General features: G+C 43.6%; 1 pseudogene; it reads left to right on the forward strand.

The window, feature by feature from the left end:
* The first annotated feature begins 206 nt into the window (after positions 1-206).
* LOC139274024 (probable G-protein coupled receptor 139) lies at positions 207-9,724 on the forward strand (annotated as a pseudogene).
* Positions 9,725-15,882: the final 6,158 nt, after the last annotated feature.

Below are 15,882 nucleotides of genomic sequence, written 5' to 3' on the forward strand. Positions count from 1 at the left end.
TGTTCAGTGACTGTAATTAATGTCAGTCTCCATTGACCCTAATTGTATCAGTGCAGGGTTTCCCTCTTCTATTAATAAGGGATTCATTTCAACGTGTTATCCCATAATGTCAGTGAGAGCATCACCTCTGGCGTTAACAGGGATCACTGCGCTGTTAACAGAGAGTCAGTCGGAATCTGAGAAGAGTGGACTGGAAGGCTACAACAATGGACCGGAATTGGAGAAAAATGGATTGGAATGCTACAACAATGGATCAGAATCTGAAAACAGTGGAATGGAATGTTACAACAATGGATAGAATTTTCATCTCGGATATTGACTGATTTTCTGTATATTTTAATATACTATCATTAGAAGAGCGAATACGGGTTGGACTTTTGATTATTCAATACATTTACTATCCTCTCCTTGCTGCTCTTGGTATCCCTGGTAAGTCTCTGTATCCAGCTATTAATTCTGTTAATCATGCTATACTCTATTACTGTTCTTGTCATTTACTCTGCCTTACTTGATGCTTAGGTGTTCCACGTAAGTCTCTGTAGCCAGCTATTAACTCTACAAACTGTAACTGTGTAAATCTTCTTGTAATCTACTCTTTTCTTTTTGCTATTGGTTTCCGCGTTAATTCTCTATATGCAGCTATTAGATCTGGGAGGTTTTCAAACTGTATTTAAAGTGATATAGAACCAGTTAATACACCTAAGGGTCAAGAGCTTCACACGTCAAAAATAAAACAGCCGTGTATGACTAAAGCGATAGAGAGCAGCATAAAACTACAGGAAAAGGTATACAAAAATGGTGAATGTGAAAGATGCAAAGAACAGCAAAGGGTAAAAAAAAAAGAGCGGCCCTGAAATCCTGGCTTCCAGCAGGCGTTCGAGTAGATTTTAGAAAAATGATGCCCACCTATCTGAAGCTGGTGGCACCACCCGAGATCCTGGTCTGGAAGCCTGTCTTGACTGCGCGTTGCAGTGCGTGCACGTCAGGATGTGCGCAGACCTGGAGCTGGAGTTACATGGCTGCACCCTGGAAATGCCAAGCTGAGGCCATTAGTGCCTCATTTACAGATCCCCACCCTCACTCCTGTGGTGAAAACTCCCTATATGCCACAATTTGAAAATCCATCTATCCGGGTTCTAAGGTTTCTCCAATAATAAAAATTGTCACCCTAAATTCACCAATTTCATCCCCTCTGTGTTTTCTGTACAAGTATCGTTAAATCTTTCTGAACACCAGCATTTAATCGTTTCTTATCATTTAAGAATATTCTGTTTGCTTATTCTTCCTCCCAAAGTGAATTATATTTCCGAACATTATACTTCAGCTGTAAACTCACTTGATCAGTCAATAACCCTTTGCAGGCTCGTTGTGCCCTCTTCACTGCTTACCTTCCCACTTGCTTAGTATCGTTGGCAAACTCAGTCCCGTCATCTGTAGATTGTAACTATCTGAGTTTAAACATCTATATTAAATCTCCACTTAACTGTCACTTCTCCGAATTGCACAAACCCAGCTTCTCCATTCTCTCCACTTAACTGAAGTCCCTCATCCCTGGTACCATTCTGGTCAATGTTCCATTAACATTCTCTGCTCCAAGGAGAACAACCCCGGCTTCTCCACTCTCTCCATGCCACTGAAGTCCCTCATCCCTGGTACCAATCTGGTCAATGTTCCATTAACTTTCTCTGCTCTAAGCAGAACAACCCCGGCTTCTCCACTCTCTCCACTGAACTGAAATCGCTCATCCCTGGTACCATTCTGGTCAATGTCTCATTAACTTTTTCTGCTCGAAAGATAAAAATCCCAGATTCTCCAGTCTCCCCAGGTCACTGAAGTCCCTCATCTCTGGTACCATTCTGGTAAATCTCCCCTGAACATTCGCTGCTCTAAAGGGTTCAAACACAGCTTCTACAATCTCTCCACGTAATTGTAGTCTCCAATCCCTTGTACCATTGTGGTAAATCTCCCCTTAACATCCGCTGCTCTAAGGAGTACAAACACAGCTTCTCCAGTCTCTCCAAGGAACTGCAGTCTCAGATCCCTGGTACCATTCTAATCAACCTCCTCTGCAAATTGTCTAATCATTGACAACCTTGCAATAGTGTGGTGCTCAGAATTGGACACAGTATTCCCACTGGACCTTGACCAATGATTTAGAAAACGTCAGCATTTCTTCCTGGGTTTTGTTACTCTATGGCCCCAAAATTGCAGTGACCTCCGACCTAAAAAGAAATGCAGTAACTTTCCTGGTGGTCTGGGTGGTTCAGAAACCTTCGGTCCTGGGGTTCTACCTGAAGGCCTATGTAGAGGCCGACATATTCCAGGAAGATATGTGCTTCATATATGTCCTGGTATAACCAATCAAAGTAGGGTAGTCCCTGTCATATTTGTGGTAAGTTCCGTATGTCACCCTAAGTATGAAAGGGAATATCCCCAAAACACACTTCAAATATTCATTTTTTAGAAAACACATATGTAAAATTCATCAAAATTGAATGTATTTAATTATTTACTTACGTTTTCTTTCAATTGAAAATAAATGTACATATGTTAAAGAGCATATAAATAAACTTACCTTATCCAACCAGATTTTAAATGTTTGGATGATTTAAAAATGTCTTCTTCTGTCTTTAATTTTTCTCATGCTAATAAAAGCCTGCCTTTTGCCTGCTTTTATCAGTCGAAGAATTTCACGGGCATTTGCTGCGCAGAAGATGGACAAATAGCCCAAATTACCACTCGTGGAAATGCTTTACTTCCAGATGTGTGCGATCTGTCAGAGGATTGTTGACTGATCACAGACCTAAACCTGGAATTACATTGTCCCCGTGGGAGCCCGGAGGCTCCGTGAATTCAGGGCTGATGTTTCTGTTTGGAAAGCCAAGGACTGTGTATGCTTTATTAATAACCGTCGCAACTTGTTCTGCCAAGTTGAAAGATTTGTATACGTACATCGCAGGTCTCTCTGATCGTGCATCCGCTTTGAATTGATACCCTTTAATTCATATTGCCTCTGCCCATAATTCTACCAAAATGTATTACATCACATTTTTATGAATTAAACTGTATACTTCTCATTATTTAGTAACATTTCCGAGTTTCGTGCCTTCAAGAACTTTGAAATTATGCCTTTACATCCAATTCCATAGTTTTAATATATACCAAAAGGGCAGTGGTCCGAACAGCGACTCCTGCGGAACACCACTGCATACGTCCCTCTTGTCTGAAAAAGAACCGTTTACCACTGCTCTCTGCTTTCAGTCTCTTAGCCAATTTCTGAACCATGTCGTCACTGCCTATTTAATCGCATGCACATCAATTTTGGCATTGTGTGGTATTTATCAAACGCATCTTGAAGGAAAAGAAAAATCTGGAAAGTATGAGCAGTATCAATCATAGAATTGGTGAGTCAAGTTGTGTTAACAATTTCTTTAGCAGAGCATGCCGCCCCACTCTGATTACAGGCTTCGCCTGGTTTCAACCAATGAATTACAAAATCATTGCTTTTATTCCCATTTTGTTATTTATATATGTTTGTCCTCAGGATATGGGCGTTGCTAGTAAGGCTGATATTACAAGGCTGGTCTGCACAGAGTGGAATTAAAGAGTGGTTTACTTGGAAATTTGAAAAGTGTGGGGAGTTGGAGACGAGGGCGAGGTGCAACTTTTTGCCCACAGTGTTTGTAGGGCTTTGTGTTACAGGCAGATATTTAGTTTCATTACCCGTTACTTTATACAGAGAAATTAAGAAGTCAGTGAACTAAACTGTAAATTAAGTTACTTAAATACCAATTTAATTACATTTAATTAAATAGAATAAGGCCATGTAGGGATGGCAATGTAGGTGGTGTGCCGGAACTGCAACATCTGGGAGTTTCCAGCAAGCATTGTGATCCCGGACAGCCACGTTTGCACTCTGTGCCTGCATCTTGATGATCTTTAGCCCAGAGTTGCTGAGCTGGAGTCTGAGGTGGAGACATTGCGGGGCATCAGGAAGGAGGTGAGTTACCTGGATACTTTGTTCCAGGAGGCCGGCACATCCCTTTGGTTAGGTAGTGGTGCAGGTACGGTTAGTGGTCACGGGCAGGAGGTTGTTGCTAAAAAATCAGGCAGATAAGGGAACCACATGTGCAGAGTTGCAGGAACCTTTACCTTTGCCCTTATTCAACAGGTACGCGGTTTTTGCTGCCTTTGTGGATGAGGGAAATGCCTGCACGATGGATGAACAGGTTGACCATGGCACCATGATGTACGGCGTCATTCAAATGGGTGGAGTGAAAGGGAATGTAATTGCGGGAGGGGACAGTACAATCAGTACTCTTCTCTGCAGCCGTGACTGGTAGTTTTGAAGGTCATGTTCTTTGCCAGGGTTAAAGACATCGCCTCGTGGCTGGAGAAGAACATACAATGGGTAGGGGAGTATCCAGTTATTGTGGTTCATGCAGGAAACAACGACAGGTAGAACTTGGAATGAGGTTCTGCTGAACAAGTTTGAGGAGCTGGGGTCCAAATTAAAGAGTAAAACCTCAAAGTTAATAATCTAGGATTGTTACCTGAGCCACGCACCAATTGGTATAGTGATAAGCAGATTAGAAAGTAAAATGCGTGGCTCAAAGAGAAGTGTGGGAGACAGGGATATTGCTACATGTGGCCCTGGCACCAGTACCAGAGCAGGAGACGGGCTCCACTTGAACCGGGCTGGAGCCAGTGCTCTGGTGAATCGAATATCGAAGGCAGATGGCAGGACTTTAAACTAAAGAAGGGGGAGGACTCAGAAAAGAGTCAATTTAAAAGCAGCAAGTGAAATGTCAAGGCTCTGGAGCAGAGTAGAATTTGGGGTAAAATTAAGCAGAGTAGTTCAGCAAGGGACAAAAAGAGTACCAAACGTATTAGGACATATTCTATCTGACTCAGATGACAGCATGGAAATATACAAAAAAGACAAAACCTAAAGGCATTATATTTGAATGCGCGAAGCATTCGCAACAATATCGATGAATTATTGGAAAATATATAAATTAATAGGTTTGATCTGTAGCCATTAGAGAGACGTGGTTGCAAAATGGCCAAGGTTGGGAACTAAATATAGTAGGATACTTAACATTTAGAAGAGATCGGCTAAATGGAAAAGGAGTAGGGTGGTCCTGATAATAAAGGATGTGATAAAGACAGTAGAGAGAAAGAATCTTTCTTAGCTCGGAAAATCAAAAAGTAGAATACGTTTTGGTGGAGGTAAGAAATAGCTGGGGCAGAAAACATTGGTGGGAGTTTTTTTTATAGGCCCCCAAACAATAGTGTTAATGGGGGGCAGAGTATAAATCAGTGAATTAGAGGTGCATATAACAATGGTAGTACAGTAATCATGGGGGACTTTAACCTACATATAGACTAGGGAAACCACATTTTCAGGAATTTAAATATCTGCTATTAATTCATCTATTTTGTTGCGAATGCTTCGCACAATCAAATACAGTGCCTTTAGGTTTTGTCTTTTTTCTATATTTTCCTGCTGTCATCTTAGACAGATAAGCCCTATTACCTTTATTACTGTCTTTGTCCCTTCCTGAACTACTCTGCTTAAATTTACCCCAAACTCTGCTATGCTCCAGAGCCTTGACATTTCTCTTGCTGATTTTAAATTTACTCTTTTCTGAGTCCTCTCCCTCATAATTTTACAGATCATGACGTTCTGGATCAGTAGTTTATGGAACGAACTAGAGAACAGGCTATTTCAGATATAATCATAGAGCATGGGAGGACTCCATTCGGACTATCATTCCATGCCGACCAAAAAGAGGCTATAGAGCTTAATTGCACTTTCCAGTTCTCGGTCCAATCGTGTAGGTTACGGCACTTTAGGCGCACATCCAAAAGCACATCTAAGTACTTTATAAATATGGTGAATGTTTCTGCCTCTACCACCCTTTCAGTCAGTAAGTTAGGGATACACCCGCCCTCCCTTAGTAGAGGGTGTCAACAACCAGGGGGTATAAATTTAAAGTCATTGGTATAATGTTTAGATAGGATGTGAGTGGATTTTCTTCACTAGAGTGTTGGCGGGCCCCTCATAATTGTACAGACCTCAATGCGGTCTCCACTCAGCCTCCTCTGTTTCAATGAAAACAAATCCATCCTATCCAATCTCTCCTCATAGCTTAGATTCTCCACTCCCGGCAACATCCTTGTAAATCTCCTCTGAACCCTCGCCAGTACAATCACGTCCTCCCTGTAACGTGGTGAACAGAAATGCACGCAGTACTCCAGTTGTGGCCTAACCAATGTTTTGTACAGTTCAAGAATAATCCCCTACTCTTGTAATCTATGCTTCGGCTAATAAAGGCAAGCATTCCACATGCCTTATCATCATCTTATCTACATGGCCTGCTACTTTCAGGGATCTGTGGACATGCACTCCAATGTCCCTTTGTTCCTCTACATTTCTCATTATCCTGCCATTTAATGTGCATTCCCTTTCCTTGTTTGGCCTCCCAAAATGCATTCCCTTACATTTCTCTGGATTAAATTCCATTCGCCACTGTTCTGCCCACCTGACCAGATGTTTGATATCTTCCTGCATTCCGCAGCTTTCTTCTTCATTATCAACCACACAGCCGATTTTAGTGTCATCTGCAAACTTCTTAATCATAACCCCTACATTCAAGTCTAGACCATTGATGTAGATCCCAAAAAGCAAGGGACCGAGTTCTGAGCCACGCGGAGACCCACTAGAAACATCCTTCCAGTCACAAAAACGCCCATCAACTATTACTCTTTGCTTCCTGCCTCTGAGCCAATTTTGGATCCAACTTGCCACATTGCCCCGGATTCCATGGCTTTTATTTTTGTGACAAGTCTTCCATATGGGACCTTATCAAAAGCTTTGCTAGAATCCATATACATTACATTATACGCTTTGCCCTCATCGACTCTCCTGCTTAACTCATTGAAAAATGCAATCAGATTAGTCAGGCACGATCTTCCTTTAACAAATCCGTGCTGACTGTCCTTGATTAATCCTTGTCTTTATAAGTGTAGGTTTAACCCCTCCTTCAGGATGTTTTTGAATAAATTTCCCACCACTGAGGTTAAGCTGACTGACCTGTAATTAGTCGGTCTATCCTTAGTATTGTGCAACGAGAAAAGTTTACTTAATAACCATGTAAAAAAGTAGTCTTTTGAGAAGAGTAATCATAATATAATAGAATTTTATATTTAGTTTGAAAGTGACTTAGTTAAGTCCGAAACTAGGATCTTAAATGTAAAAAAGGAAACTATGTACGTATGAGGGGAGACTTGGCTAAGGTAGATTTGAAACTACATTAAAAGGTATTATAGTGGACCAGCAATGGTTGCGCTTAAAGAATTAATGCATAATTTGAAAAAAAAAACATTTCTTAATGCACAATCGAATTTCATTCTGCTATTTCCACGGATCATTTAGAACAGACCAAGAGAATTTTGTACTGCTTTAGGATATTTTTCACCTGATGGCGAAAGGGCATCGACCTGAAGTGTTAACTCTGTTTCTCTCTCCAAAGTTTCTGCCTGACATGCTGAGTATTTCCAATATTTTCTGTTTCCATTTCAAATTTCCAGCACCCGCACTATGTTGCTGTTGTTTTCGCCTAACGCTCAGCATGGTTACTTGCACAGAGTCACAGGATCAAATCCTAGTAGTTTATAACACATCTTCACATGTCAGAAATAACCGCTCATCATTCAGTTCCACTCAGTGTCTCCTTTATCATCATCTCCAGTTCTGCATTAGTCACATTGCTTCTGATTGTTGGAACAGGATTACAAGAATCATTTTATTCTCACCAAATGTTAATTCTGTCAGATTTCAATACATTTATTTCCCATCTTTGTTTTGAATTTACAATTGGATCCCATGTCCACCTGGCATAGTTCAGAGTGATTCTCTATCGCCTCCTGCTGTATTTCAGGTAAAAAAAATCCCAGCTGATTGTAACTGAATAAGTGAGGATAAAAAATCCTTTCATATTTTCTCGTGTAATATTTTCTACACAAATGGAAACCAACAGGTGGAAAAAGTATGAGGATATATCCCTTCCATTTGTTTTCATATAATTTACAAACACATTTGGCGGCTCTTTGCCTATGGGGTAATTCGCCTGGTTTCGATGCTAATACATGCATTTAGTGGGACATCACCTGGTCAATCATGACAAGTTATTTTAATTCAGTGTCTATTCTTTGTCATTTTATTTGGGACAACTTCCTTTCAATGAGCTGCAATTTGTGTATTTCAATAAAAACGGCAGAAAACTCATCCGTACACTTTAAATACAATTGCCTATAATCATCGCATGGCAACTTTGCAGTTTATGTATTTTGCTGTTGCATTCATTTTCAGTTCTAAATATAACAGATATTCTAACCAGGAACACGAATCCAAGCGGGCTGACATCCTCCTTAACATAATGGCACAGAAGCGAATTGCACAGCTATGAATGCTGACTGATCCCGGGACACGACGGCTTCCTGAGAGGTTCTGGACCTTTTTGTCACTGGTACCTCGGGTGGTTCTTTAGTCTGCTGGGCAAAAGCAAGATCTATCATTTAATCTCTCATTGATCAACCATCTGTTACTTTCTGTTGTATTTATCACCATTTAATTTTATTGATTTCACAATGTATTCCCAATTATTCGGGCACTAAACCCTGCATTCAGCTCCACGGGTAATCGAATTGGATTATATCATTTAATGACTTACAGATTTCACACTAAATTCCATCAAACTGCTACTCTTGCTCCCAGCCTGATGTATAATTTATCTGTTTATTTCCCTTCCTCACAGCGAACGTAATGACGATTGTGATCCTGTCTCGGGGAAAGTGCGGTCTCTCCAAATGTGTCACTCGCTACCTGGTGGCCATGGCAGCGGCGGATCTACTGCTTGTTATCCTCGACCTGGTATTGAGGCACATGCCGATTATTTATCGGAATCAGTTTATTTTCCTATATGACCTCCCTTTGTGTAATATCCATGCCGTCCTGCTGTTTGCAGCCACGGACTGTTCTGTCTGGTTCACTGTAAGTTTCACCTTTGATCGATTTGTGGCCATTTGTTGCCTTAAACTGAAAACTAAATATTGCACGGAGAAAACGGCGACTCTGGTTCTGGGAATAGTGAGTGTGTTGAGCGGATTAAAAGACATTTTCTGGTATTTTATGTTGAAAAATCGGTATTCGCTCATGAACAACCCCTGGTTTTGTGATGTAACATGGGCAGTTAAGGACTCACCAGTCTGGACAGCAATCGAGTTTCTTCATTATATCCTCACTCCATGTCTCCCATTTGTTGTGATTGTGCTGCTCAATGCTGTCACTGTTAGACACATTTTAGTGGCCAACAGAGCCCGCAGGAGACTCCGGGGTCCCAGCAGTGGGGAGAATTCAAGAGACTCAGAGATGGAGAGCCGCAGGAAATCCATCATTGTACTGTTTGTTATCTCGGGGAATTTCATCCTGTTATGGGCTGTGTTTATGGTTTATTGTATATCGATCCGAATGTGGTGGATGGGGTATCGGTCTGTATTCCTACCTGGTTATGTACAGGAAGTGGGATTCGGGCTGCAGCAGCTGAGTTGCTGCACAAACACTGGTATTTATGCCGTGTCACAGACTAAGTTCAGAGAGCAGTTGAAGAATGTGGGGAAATATCTATTTACTTTTATTGTGAAAAAAATTAAACGATGAGCAGAAGCGCAGAATTTGCACCCTCCGACTCCCAGCGGCTTGGTATTGTAAGCGAGACTATCTCCCCTGCACTAAGATGGCGGCTCTGGTGTCCTGCACTATGATTCTGGCTTTGGGGTCCTGCATTACAATTGCGGCCCTTGGTCCAGCACTAAAATGGCGAATCTGAGGCCCTGCACTAAGATGGCGGCGCTGCGGTCCCACACTATTATCGTGGCTCGACGTCCCTGCTATAAGATGGCGGTTCTTGGTCCCTGAAATAAGATCCCAGCTCTTTGTCCAGGCACAAAGCTTGCGACTCTGGTCCCCGCACAGGATGAGTCTCCTGACGCCCAGCACAAAGATGGCGGCTCATGCTTTCCATGTTATGAAGGCGGCTCTGGCTCACCACACATGATGGCCACGGCTCTTCTATTCTCAGATGGTCCCACTGGAGACCTGCTCTAAGATGACGGCTCTGGGTCTTGCACTTAGATTGCGGCTCTGGCTACGCGCCAGAAGATGGCTGTTCTTGTTCCCCACACGAAGATGGCGACTCTGACGCCCTACCTTAAGATGGCAGTTCTGCGAACCCATATTAAGACGGCGGCTCTGGCGCCCCCACACAAAGATGGTAGCTCTTGCTCTTCGCACTAACATGGCGCCTCTGGGGTCCCGCACTAAGATGGTTGACCTGATCTACCGCACGAAGATAGGGGCTCTGGCGCACCGCACAATGATTGCGGCAAGCAACCGGGGCCTTTTACACGACTTTTTGAGCGGTGTCGGATATATCGTTGTATTGCAGAGAGGGGTGTGGGTTATATCAGTGTTATAATACAGGGTGTGGTGTTTATCAGAATTTTACAGTGAGGGTGTTGGTGCATGCCAATGTGTTACAGTGAGGGGTTTGGTATTTATCTGTGTTACAGTGAGGGTTGTGGCTATATCAAAATGTTAGAGTGAGGGGTATAGCTATATCAGTGTGTTACAGTGAGGGGTGTGGGGTATATCAGAGTGTTACAGTGAGGGGTAAAGCTATATCAGTATGTTACAGTGACGGGGATGGTGTTTAGAAGAGTTTTGCTGTGAATGGTTTGGGTGTATACCAGTGTGTTGCAGTGAGGGGTGTGGTGTTTATCAGAGTGTTGCAGTGAGTGGTTTGAGCGGATAACAGTGTGTTCAGTGAGGGGTGTGGGTATATCATTGGTTACAGTGAGGTGAGAGGTTGTATCAGTGTGTTATACTGAGGGATGTGGTGTTTATCAGAGTTTTGCAGTGAGTGGTTTGGGCGTATCACAGTGTGTTGCAATGAGGGGTGTGGGTATATCATTGGTTGCAGTGAGGGCCGAGGTTATATCATTGGTCACATTGAGGGGAGAGGTTATATCATTGGTTACAGTGAGGGGAGAGGTTATATCATTGGTTACAGTGAGGGGAGTGGTGTTTATCAGAGTATTACCGTGAGGCGTGTGGTGGTACAAATTAAAATAAATGGGTATGATCTGATAGTCATCACAGAGATGTGGTTGCAAGGTGGCCAAGGCTGGGAACTGAATATTTAGGGTTATTTGATAATTCAGAAGGACAGGTAGAAAGGGAAAGGAGGTGGGATAGCGCTGATGTATTTTACCAAATGAATACACACTCGAAGTCTGTTGAAAGTCAAATAATCGTTTATTCCCTATACCTGCAGGGGAGAGCGACATAGCCGTGTCCTTACTCAGGCCAATCCACACTCACTCTCGTCGAACATAAAATTATTGCTTCAATTATACAGCTACATTGAAATATTTCGGTCAGAGACACACCTGCTCGGCCCGACCGCAAGGTTCATGACATTCAACATTGCATCTAAAAACATCGTGTTAACAAGTTCACTTGAATTGTTTGGTTTGTACATCTCAACCACAAGGACTATGACAGTTACAGGGAAGCGCACAACTCAGCTGAACATCCTGTCTCATGGGATTTCTTGGACCTGTTTATGTGATGTCCGTTATTACAGCCTATACCTGCTGTTGCTGGGGCAGTTGGGTTTGCTGCTTACCTAATTTGCAATTGCCAGGGTCTTACTACAGTGGAATTCTAAAATCCGACTTTAATCTCCCATTTTGGCTCTTGGCTAACCTACCAAGGAGACAACTACTACCTACTATCTTTCCTTACTTGCATGTCCCGCCCCCTTGTGTAGTGGGGAGGTCCACTGCATTTTAAGGCCTAAATAACAGCTTTAAGTAGCTTTGCTTATTCTTTAACTATAGTTTCAGCTTCCTTTTTATTTCTTTGCTTCGAACAAGTGGTGGATACCATCACCAACCAGCAAAATGCCAAAACCGCCTATAATGCCACCAATACATGTTGGATAATGCGAATTAAAGGGTGGATGTTTACATTTAAGCCCCACTTCCAGACTTGTTGGTACCACTGGATCTTATGGATTTCAGTTTCAATCTCTTTGTCCAGCTCTTGTAATTCTTGTTTCAGGAGGTGGTACTGTTTAATGTTCTCTGTAAAGGATTACTGAGGTTCTTTCGATCCTCTGGACGATGCGTGATGGGCGCTGCAAGGGGTTCATCGTGTAGCCCTAGGTCCGCTCTTATCTCGTCTGTTAGGTTCTGGGTGACAATTTTCGTGCGTGAATGTACGTCTTCCATGCATGCCCGGTGGTCACGGTTAGGCTTGGTGTAAAGCAGAAGTTGGGGTCAGTGATATTTATGCCATAGTCGTACATCCGTTGGCTTGTTACTATGCAATTTCCCCCGGTAAGATGAGTAGGTTCAGATTCCGTTGGACATATTTCCAGCACACATCCGATAGTCTGATTGAACCCGCATCCTTAATACCTTGTCCCACCGGATGTGGAAAGATCATCAGGCTCCCTTCCCCGCGGCACCCCGTCAATGAAACCCCGCTGATGGTTCCATTTCTTTTGATCGCATAATGATCCATTGGCTGGTATCACAAGTAATCCCTTTTCCTGATCAATCCTATATTAGGTGGGTGCTGTTGATACAGTCGGGGACCCTGCCTGCCTGCATCTGGTCCAGGTATGTCTGACTTGTCCTATCATTCATCCCCCATATGCGTGGCAAATGTCCCGTTTCACCCATTGCTCGCGTCCTTGTATTCTCTGTCAATTAAATGGTTAATAGTGGCAGCATGACCCTCTAGTATCGTAAGTACCTGTAATAATACCTTAGAGGTCTGCTGCTCCCAAGTCTACTCCCGTCCTGGCGTCTCCAGGTACTCTGGAGCAGAATCCGCATGATCTCCTTAAGGCTTTCTGAGCTTGCTTTCAATGATTGGATGTCCACGGCATTTACAAGGGTGTGCCAGTATTTATTCCAATCAGAATGTCAGTGACTAATCCTCGCTTGTGGCGGCGGATCCCTCTGTGCCCTCTGTATTGGGAGGCCCCTGAGGCGTGCCTAGCTTCCCTGAGCACTATATCCAACATAATGGTATATAGGGCCCTTACCCTGGGATCGCATTTCTCTGGTAAGTTCAGGTCAGTTAAGTGGACTATTAACGGGAGTATCTCGTGGTGTACATTATCATACAACTGGATCCCCTCCGCACACAAGACCACTCCGCTCGAAGGTCCATCGGTATGGATTGAGGGGATGGGGCTCAATCTCTCACGATGCCTGATATGATATCTATATTGATACCACTGTGGCCAACCTCCTTTCAAAAGCACCACATATATTTACCACGTGGCCATATGTTTCTGCAGGAATCGAATAACTGTGCCATCCCTGGTAGATACTTGAACTTAATCTGTACGCATCTCGGTTAAGTCCGGAATTTGGTCCATAGTCTATTGATACCACATTCAATGCACAAGGTCCTATTGTACCCTATTGCGACACTCGATATTGTGGATTGCTCCGATTACACCCGCAAAACGTTTGGCCTAATCCGAGGGGAGTCTCTGCGCCCTCTCGCCGGAATATGCCAGTCAGATTGATTCTGTCTCCCATGAGGACCTGTTGGTAATTCGAGTCTCCCTGATCCTCTGGATGCCGATTTCTCAGAAGGTGTTCTGATCCGTGGGTCCAAAGTATTATCAGAAACACGATCTTGCAGGTCATCCTGTGAATAGGAAAAGATGTGGAATCCCTTGGACTATCCATTACTTGTCAGTGTATCTTTTCAACTGGGACCAATGTTTCCACCGCCTGACGCCCTTAATATATACACATGCACATGTGCCGCCAATTATGAGTACCTCACATTGGCTGGAGCACCGCGCGGCAAATTCTGTTCGGCCTGGTAAACCTTTTACCATTACCTTTTCTCTTATCTATGGCATGTCTGCCGGTGATTCTAAATCCCCAAGCTGGTCCCTACCAACCTGGTATTACCTGATTTTATGTCTCATGCCTTTTAACTGTTTTCTCAGTTCCAGTACATATCTTAGACTGCGGTCACTTAATAGACCCAGATCCACTCCCTCTGTAATTACTCCCTCGGTTAGCCTCATGGCCCTACCTGCATGAGTTCGTATGGGGTTAGACCCATTGTACGGTTCTGAGTTGCACTCAGGCGCCTTATTGATATGGCAGGTAACAGTTCAGGCCAGGCCTATCTAGTCTCCTGGAGGCCTTGGCCAGGTCTGTCATTATAGTGCGGTTCATCCGTCCCACCACCCCAGAACTCTGGGGATGGTAAGAGATGTGAAATTTATGTTTGATGCCTAATGTGGTGCACAATAACTTTACTACTTGGCCCGTCAAATGGGTTCCTAGATCAGAGTCGATTTGAGTGAGAATTCCCCACCGGGGAATTACCTCTTCTGCGATTATTCTTGCTACAGTTATCGCTGTAGGGTTTCGGGTAGTAAATGCTTCCACTCACCGTGTGAACAAATCTATTATCAATGGACATTATTTTCTTCCTCGAGAATTTGGCAGTGGCGCTGTAAAATCAATTAATATATTCTTCCGTGATCCCCGTGGGCGTGACCAATGGGCCATGTTTATTTTTATGTCCTTTCCGGGGTTATGGTGGGCGCATGTAATGCATTGCTAACAATACTTAGCAATGTCGTGTTCCATTCCTGGCCACCACTAATCTCGGGAGGTACTTGTTATCATAGCGTCAAGCCAGGCGTGATTAATACCATGGTGTAATTCCTTGAGCCTCTTCTTTATGCAGGAAGGGCTAACACCTTTCCATCCTTTCTCCATATGGAGTCCGGGCCAAGCACTTCTCCCTTCCTTTTATATTCTGCCTTTTCCCTATTGCTCATTTCTGCGTGTAATGTTACTATGTTTATGTCTTCCTCTGTGCTAACACTGCAGACTGATTCTATTTCTGCTTCTACAGATGTGACCACCTCGCGGGCGGCGTTATCTGTGGCTTCATTGCCTCACTGAATCTCGTCTACCAATTGTTGGTGGGCTTTCACCTTAATCACCGCCGCTTTGATGTGTTTACTTGCAGTATCTAACAGACATTTTATTTGGTCATCAAGTTTGATAGCCTCGCCGTTTGAGGTGATGAACCCTCGTCTCCCCCAGGCGACCATATAGTCATGCTCCACCCCAAAGGCATATCTACTATCTGTATATATGTTTACCGTTTTCCCGTCTGCTAACAACAGGGCCTCGGTCAGCGTGGTCAATTCTGCCACCTGAGCTGAGAGGCTTCCGTCCAATGCTCCTTGCATCACTACCTGTAGATGTTGGTCTACTACTACCCATCCCGTACAGGGGTGGCCATCTACGTACCGTCGAGATCCGTCCACGTGACGTCCGGATTCTCGAGGGCGACCTCGCTCAAGTTTCCTGGGGAATCCTCCCATTCTAGTGCACTGCACTCGTGGGGTTCTCTCCTGGACATGATTCCTTCGCTGGGTTCTCCCTGGTGTCTTTGACTATCTTTATTGATTCATCATGTGGTAATAAGGCTTTTTCACCACTTTGCTCGGCAGATGATGGAGATGAACCAGAGCTTTCCAATACTCAACATTTCCACCAGAGTTTTTTTTGTGTGTAGGACAATCTCATCTGTCATGACGACAGTTTTACTGACCTAGACTGTCGATGTGGCACAATCTCGACAGGCCCACGGCTGGGTTGGGTTGAATAGAAAGCTACGGGTCTCATTCTGTCGCCATGCATTTGTGTTACCACGGCTCCATAAAAGCCTTCTAGGTTCTCACAGTATAT

The sequence above is a fragment of the Pristiophorus japonicus genome, chromosome 9 (assembly GCF_044704955.1).
Source record: "Pristiophorus japonicus isolate sPriJap1 chromosome 9, sPriJap1.hap1, whole genome shotgun sequence".
Taxonomy (NCBI): domain Eukaryota; kingdom Metazoa; phylum Chordata; class Chondrichthyes; family Pristiophoridae; genus Pristiophorus; species Pristiophorus japonicus.